The 8,091-nt window shown below is 45.1% G+C and overlaps 1 pseudogene; it reads left to right on the top strand.

Moving 5' to 3' along the window:
• The first annotated feature begins 7,081 nt into the window (after positions 1-7,081).
• Positions 7,082-7,590, top strand: LOC102441527 (annotated as a pseudogene).
• Positions 7,591-8,091: the final 501 nt, after the last annotated feature.

Raw genomic sequence — 8,091 nt, 5'->3', positions numbered from 1 at the left:
TCACTCAGCTTTTTCCAGGTTTAGAGTCAAGCCTGCCTCTCCCTTATTTAGTGGGGAAATGACCGAGTCTTTTCTAAGCCCCTTGGAGTACAGCAAAAAGTTATTTCTTGGCTCATACCTGATTCCGAAATGGAAAACCTTAGCAAATAAATGGTGAGCTGATGGTTCTTTGGAAGCCGGTTCCTTGTGGTTCTTCGAGGTCCACATGAGCATCCACTTCTGGGAGCCAGTGTCAGGGACAAGCAGGTCAGGATTAGGATGTGGATGAGATGATTTATGAAATCTCAAGTTGGGCAGCTTCTTTAAAAAACTTAATGTAGCTGCGGTGCAAGCCGCTAAAGAACAACCAAAGGATTTGTATGCATGCTATAAGCATAACCAATGGACATATGAAGTGGGGATGGGAGGGCCATGCTGGGGGGTGGGAGCAGCTGGTGGAGAAGTCAACGGGGAAAAAAGGAGACATATGTAATACTTTCAACAATAAAGAATTTAAATTAAAAAATAATAATGTTAACAGAGGCCATACCTTCTTGTCTACACCTGCCTCCCCCCCCACACACACACACCCACCCCCGCCCCAGAGGACTGGCAGGGAGGCCTGTATACACATGGTGCTGAGTGTTGGTTCATTTGAGGATGCCATTGGTATACTGATTCATCTCTATGGAGATGTCTCTCAGTTCACTTTTCCAATTTGGAGGAAATGTGAACTGAGAATGGCGAGCAGTCCTTCCTGCCACAGTGTGTATTGAGCACCTATCACATACCAGGTTCTTGTCTAGACACTTGGGGTCCAGCCATGAATAAAACAGATAAGCACTCTCTGCCCTGGGGAGCCTGCCCTCTAATGGGAGGGGAGCGGTAGATTACAAACAATGAACTAGACTCTCTGAGCAGAAGCTTTGAGTACATTTATAGGATGCACTCAATGGAAAGGCACAGCAAGTCATCCCTTGTGCCCTGGGACACAGCGATGGAATCCTGGAAACCGCGGCAACACACCAAACCCATTGAGACACTATGAGACCAAGAACCCAGGGGCTAATTTTGAGGACAGGAATTTTGTGCCAGAACTGACAGCTCACGTTTGTACAGAACTTTCCAGTTGGCCAAGAGCTTTCACTCTTTCCTCCAGCCCTCACGGTAGTGCCGCAGGGTAAGCAGGGTGATCATTCCAGTCCTAGAGATGAGGAAACCAGGGTTTCGAGACCAAGAGTGACTTGCACACCATCCCAAAACTCACATGGCAGGTCTGGGCACAAGCTCAGCAGAATAGCAGCAATAATAATAAACATGGTGCTTGCTACCTGCTCAGGACTGTTCTAAGTGCTTTGTATAAATTAACCCACTTTAATCCTCAAAGCCTTCCAATGAGATAGATATGACTATTTTCCTCATCTTACAGAGGGGAGAGTTGAGGCACAGAGACATTGAATCACTTGCCTAAGGTCACATAGCTAAGAAGTTTCAGCGCTTGGATTCAAACTCAGGCCATTCCAACATAAGCAGCCTCCTCTAATGGTAGCTTCAGCTATAGCCCCAAGGGCAGTGCACTCTCTTAAGTGCAGTGGGGGAAAGGCCAGTCCACTGATCAAGTGGCCAGAAAACAAATGAATAGCCACACACTAGAGATGTCACCATCTATTGCAAGGAACAATGGTATCTCTGTGCTAATAATATATTTCATGAGTGATAGTAAGATTAAGGAAGCGGGAAAGAGACTCAAAGGATTTTTAAAATTGTCTGAAGATCCCTTTGCTGCAAACCTAACAACCCATTAGGATGAAGCTGGTTTATCTGTGACTCTTTTGAATTAACAAAGAACTAAGATTTGCACAATTTTCTTTAACCACCCCGAGTTCTCTGAACTCTGCTGTACCCAGTCTTTACAAGACAATCTTACGTGTAATTATGCTTTGCTTTGTACTCTCCCATAATTATTCTATGTTGGCCCAGCCTGTCTCCCCAAGCGAATTATAAGATCCTCAATGACTGGAATCTCTATCAGATGCCTTCATTGGCCTTTCAGCCCTAACCTACGTACTCCATCAATGTCTGTTGACAGCTTGAATAAATGGTCTTTTTTGGGTGGGGGAGGCGGCTTCAGTGAGGCTTTTATTAAGTGATGCTTTAGTCTCAGTCTGTCAGGGGTTGGGAGTGGGGGTGACCCTATTCTCCCTAGGTTGTCCCAGACTTGCTATCTTGGAGGAAGGATGCAGGAAGCCTGCTCTCCTCGGAGAACAGCCTGGGAAGCTAGGCTGGCGCTGGTGTGAAAGACAATAGAACTGAGACCCCCACGCTCCACCCCCAGGGGGAGGGGCCAAGGCAATCCTGGCGGAAGTCAGACCCATAGCCCCGCTCCTGCTGCTCCATTCACTGGCCTGAGCTATTCATGATCTCTGCTCCCAAGTCACCTTCACATTCCCAAAGCTAGCCCCGTGCTCAGCCCCACCAGGCCTTTGTCCTGGGGAAGGACCAGGTAGGAAGCCCATCAGGATGGTAGCTCCTGACTGAGCAGTTTCTGGAGGCCTCTCCTTTCTCTAGGCAAGGGAGAGGGGGTCTCAGACTGCAGCCCCTCTCCTGAATAATGGTCTTTAAGATGACTTTTTAAGTTGCTTCTTCAGAAGCTTTTGTGCTTGTTCAATATTGGTTGGCTAGGGGGGTATTTGGTTGTGTTTTGTTTTGTATCATTCCAGTTAGAACTGCAAATTTCATATATAAAGACAGAGTGCTGATAAATGTCTAACAACCAGCTCTTTCAGGGGCTGGAGATGGGGGGAGCCTTGTTCTGTAGCATTTCCTGTGGTATAAATCCTCTCACCATGGACTATTTCAAGCTACCAGCATGATGTCAACTGACTTGCAAAATTCCTGAAAATTTAACAATCAATTCTTTGAAGCTGGTACAGTGGCTACAAAACACTACAGTTTCTGCCCCTAAAATGTGATTGTTGCTGGACGTGGTGACTTTCGGCTCACAAAAACTTTCTTAGCAAGAGATTGTATCCAGGGTTGGCTGAAATATATGATTTGGAGCTTCTATATATGATCATTTGAAATACAAACCTTAGCAATGTACCAATTGCTCACCTAGTCATTCCACGGTCAAGTTGTGGTCGAGGTTTTATGCTTAAATTAATGGACGTAAAAATTAGACAACCAAGCTACATTCTACCTCCTGCCTTCATTTCTGCTCCTTCTCTTCCTTTTTCCCTTCCTTCCTTCTCCCATCGCCTCACCTCCTTTACTTTCATACCTTTTTTGTTTAGTGGTAGACTTTGCTCTTAAATTAAGGTGATGTTGGTGGGATAAGAAAATACTTTCGAGGCCAGTGATCTTGCCCACCTGAGCCCATGGGAGAACCCACTGGAGAACTTAAAACAGCTCTTCCCAGAAAGTCCTTCTATTCCAGCTTTGTACTCAGGGTTCCTAAAGTGTTCCTCATGGGCTACGTACTGAGCAGAATCATTTTATTAGGAAAGAGCACCCTCAGCACAGTTCCCACAGTTCCACAGGTTCCCCAGCTGGGAATTGTCTTCTCTGAATTTATCAAGATTCTAACTGCCAGTTCCCTCCCTCCCCTGTGAGACCATCATCCTCTCCTCTTTATTAAACCTCTTGTTAACTAAGTGTGGTGTTGAGGGAGGGAGGGTTAAGGCTCCTGTAGAAAGTGGCTCCTTCACAACTTGCTAATGGGATCTGCCTGGGTGGGGAGAGCAGCAGAAAGCAATTGCATTGCTTCAAACCTCTATCCACTGAGCCAAACCGGTTTCGGCAGTATTCCTTTCTTAAAGAAGCTATATGACATTAACAGGATTTGAAAGGAAAGTGATGAAAGTCATAAAGTAATAAACATTTTTACTTCAAATATGGATGACACTTTTTATTAAATTTATTGCGGCAAAATCCATTTTTTATTGATTATACTAGTTCTCAAACCCTTAAGCAAGCTTGCGTGCTCTTTCTCTCCTTTTTTTTCCCCCTGCCCATTTCCTTTTGTCCGTATGCCGGTGAAAAGCCTAGTCATGGGCACTTTCAACCTAAGAGCCTGCCTGAAACCTTTCTCTGAAGTGCTTGGACTTCTCCACTTGGTTTTGTAGTGGATGATTTCCTTCTCTCTGAGTAGACTGTAACTCCTTGGAAGCAAAAGCAAAGTATTTCCCTTCCCCTCTAGATCCCCTGTGCTTTGCAGAGCATGGGGGTGTGGAATCCCGTCATTTTCAGACCTAGAAGAGTGTTTGGGAAGATCTTCCAACCTAGACATGGTTACTTTGGTCCCTGGAAACAGCCTTGCTCAGGGTGTCAAGAACTCTCTGAAGTGATCTAGAAAGTCCTGTGGTACCCGCGTGGGCACCGGGGCGTGTGCCTATTGACATTTTACTGGAGAGAAATGTTCAGATTCTAAAAAAAATATTATGCCATCAAACCTCTGGGGAGTTCAAGAGAAGAACTGAGTCCCAGAAAAAAAAATAGATTTTTATCTAATAAATACGTGTTAATACTAGTATATGCATTCATGAAGGGACTGTTTATTTTTTAAATCTATTTCACATACCATAAATTCCGTACATAAGTTGTAAAGTATATTCACAAAGTTGTGTGACCATCACTACTATCCAATAAGGATGAGTTACTGAGGGTCTTTGTGTCAACACTGTTCTTAGTGCAGTGGGAACAGATGAATGACACCTGTGCCCCACAGGAACTTACCTTCCACTGGAGCAGATCTTTTCTGTGAGAGTGGTGATTTCTCCAATCTCCCTCTGCTTTTCTCTTTAGAAGGGAGATTGTTGGGTTTAAGTCCTACCCAGATAATCCAAGATGATCTCATCTTCAGATCCTTAACTTAATTACATCTGCAAAAACCCTCTTTCCAAATGAGATCACATCCATAGGTATTAGGTGGACGTACCTTTGGGGGATGGGAGACACTATTCAACTGACTGCAATCAATGAGTGAGAGACTTGCTCAGGATAGTCGCTGAAGGTGAGTGTGAACTAGCAGAGTGAAGGAAAGAGGGAAAGCATCCAGGCAGAGGGAGCATAGAGCATCTGAGGACATGAACCAAGTTGGAAATGGTGTGAGATGAGGCCAGAGAGATTAGGCAGGGTCCAATCACTGTGGGATTGGTAAACGTTGGGAAAATGTTTAAACTTGAAGGCCGTGGGGAGCCACCGAGTATATTAAGCAGGGGGAAGGTCATGGCCAGGTGTGCATTTGAGAAAAATAAGACTTGTGTCTTGTGGAAAATGCGTGTGAGAAAAAAAACTGAGGGTAGACAATTCAGTTAACATGCTCATTGGAAGTCTAGGCAAAGCATGGCGGTGGTTTGGACCAGAGGGATGGTGGCGAAATTCTAGAGTAGAATGGATAGGTCACAACCACCAAATTGTACTGGACCTCGTCTCTCCTAATATGATTAGTCACATTGAGAAAGGCAATATGTAAAAACCATGCCTTACTGTGGCCTGGTAAAACCATTTAAAAAGGGAGTTAACCTTTATAAATTATTTTGAAGGGCTTGAAGAAGACATTTTTAGGATGAGAAATGAATGCCTAGAATGACTGGTGCTGAATTCACCCTGAAAATATCCCGTCCTTTTCCATTCAACTGTGCAGTGGTGTGGCCTTGAAGAGCAACACTGGTGTACTTTGGAGGTTTTAATAGCCTTTGCATGGCATCTGTGGATGTGTGGTTGTTACAAGTATTTTCATTCTGGTATTTTTATGGCCTGAGCTATTTTAGCCAGCATCCCGGTGCCAAGAGGACCCAAGTAGACCCCAGAAGCCTAATTATCATCGTCTGGAGGAATCTCAATGCCCAGTAACTTGGAAGGTTGTGGGAAGCAGCTGTCCCAGGATTCAGGGCTGTGCACCCTCCTTCCACTCAGAACCGTGGAGTGGCCTCCTGATGTGAAGGTAGCAAGCACATCCTCCCTTTCTTGGCAATGTCACTTTCATTTAATGTAAAACGAGAAGTGCATGGAAAATTTGCCCAGTTGGAAAAAAACAACAAAAAATGTGAACCAAAGTACTTGGTATTTTCACCTAATTCCTTCCACTATGACACAGAACTTCTTAATCCCCCCCCCCTCCCAGCACCCCTCCCTGCCCCCGATCCAGCCTACTCTGTGGCTGGGGCAGACCTGGGGTTGGACTGTCCTGGTTTCATGAGTTGGTCTCATCTGTCCTCACAGTTTTCGGTGGAGACAGAGCCTGAGTCTCTGAATCTCTGTAGCTCTTGCAGGCCTCACTAGTGCTGGGCGCATAGATGTGCTCAGTAAATACTTGTGGATGAGCAGAAAGGTTTTGAAGAGAGGGAAGAATAGAACAAAACAGAGCAGGGCCCTTCTGCCTTATTCAAACACAGTGGGATCATCTGGATGGAAGCAATGTTGAGTTACCACAAGCCCTGCCCAGGGAATTAGCAAACTCAAGGCTCACCTCAGAGACTTTCTAGTTGTATGACCTTGATCAAGCCCCAGGCCCTGTCTGGGCCTCAGTTTCATCTTTGACCAAGTGAGGAGTCGGGTCAGGGGACCCCACGATGGCCGTCCAGGCCCAGGGCATCTGCCCACTGTGGCCTGTGGCTGTGCCTACCCAGGCTCTCAATCTCTGATGAGGAAATAACTACAGATTTTCAGTGACGTAACCAAGAGAGGCCCGAGCAGCAACTCCAGCAACAGAAGTGAAAGTCTATCCCAGAACTGTGTTGCCTGGGGATATTCCCCTTGAGGGGCCCTATTTGGTTCTGAGGATAGAAACGTGGCTTTGCTCACGTCCTCTCCTCTTTCCCCCCCAAGGACACTTTATTCGAAAATCCAGATGATATAAGCACTCCTACCAGGATGTGTTTGTGGGTTGAAGCAGGGCCAGCACTCTGGGGCCTGGCAGACCCCGGTTCACAAATGGCCGTCAGTGAACAAAAGAGATACAAACCTCTGCCCGGGCGGTTTATATGCTGGTAGGTTTAGATTATATGCTTGGGCTCTGGTTCCTGTATTCCTTGCCTCACACTGGATCTCACACATTAAAGAATCCAGAAGCAGGTTTTCTAGAGCCATCGCATTGAGGACCATGTTGCTTCTGAACATCCTGCTCACGGGTGCACAAGAGGTTGCAAAAACCATGCTGGCCAAAGAACCTGCATCAAGATCAGGACTGAAATACATTAATGTGAGTGATTTAGCTGGAGAAGGGCAGTTATGTGACAGCTATGATGACGAGGATGAGTGTCCCATTTTAGATGAAGATAGAGTAGTTGATGAGTTAGAAAACCAAACGAATGATGATGGAGTTATTGTTGATTACCACAGTTGTGATTTCTTCCCTGAACGCTGGTTTTTGTGCTGAAAATCGATAGTAGTGTATTATACAAAAGACTTGAAACAAGGAGTTATAATGAGAAAAAACTAAGAGATATTGTTCAATGTGAAGTTTTTAAAATTCTTCATGAAGAAGCATTAGCATCCTACAATGAAGAAATAGTGTATCAGCTTCCCAGCAATAAACCAGAAGATCTGGAGGATGATAGCAACCAGGCATTGAAGTGGATTGAGGGATGGATCAAAGATCAGAGCTCTTAGGGGCCAACTGCAATACTTTCAACAATAAAGATAAATAAAGTAAAAAAATATCATCACTTTTGACTTATAAGACTGGCCACTTTGTAATCACTGTTAATATTTCTCTGCCCACATCATATAAATCATCCAATTGTCAGTAAATCTTTTATATTAAAACTAGAGGCCCAGTGCACAAATTTGTGCCCTGGTGGGGTCCAGCTGGCCCCACCACCGATAGGGGTGGGGGTGGCCGATCTGGAGCAGGGGCTGGCCGGGAGGAGGGGCCGAGGGTGGTTGGCCAGCCAGCCCCACCTGCTGGTTGAACTCCCAGTCAAACTCCAGGTCCAGGGGACAATTTGCATATTAGCCTTTTCTTATATATGATTGTGCTGCAGGACTACTAGGTGGATAGAATAAAGATTTATGTTTGGGTGTTTTTTTTTCCCCATGAGAGAGCTAAACAATCTCAAATATAACAAATACAATGTTATTAAAGATTGGGAATAAAAACTCATTGTTTAA

Source organism: Myotis lucifugus, unplaced genomic scaffold, assembly GCF_000147115.1.
Source record: "Myotis lucifugus unplaced genomic scaffold, Myoluc2.0 scaffold_112, whole genome shotgun sequence".
NCBI lineage: Eukaryota > Metazoa > Chordata > Mammalia > Chiroptera > Vespertilionidae > Myotis > Myotis lucifugus.
This window is presented reverse-complemented; position numbering and strand designations above follow the sequence as displayed.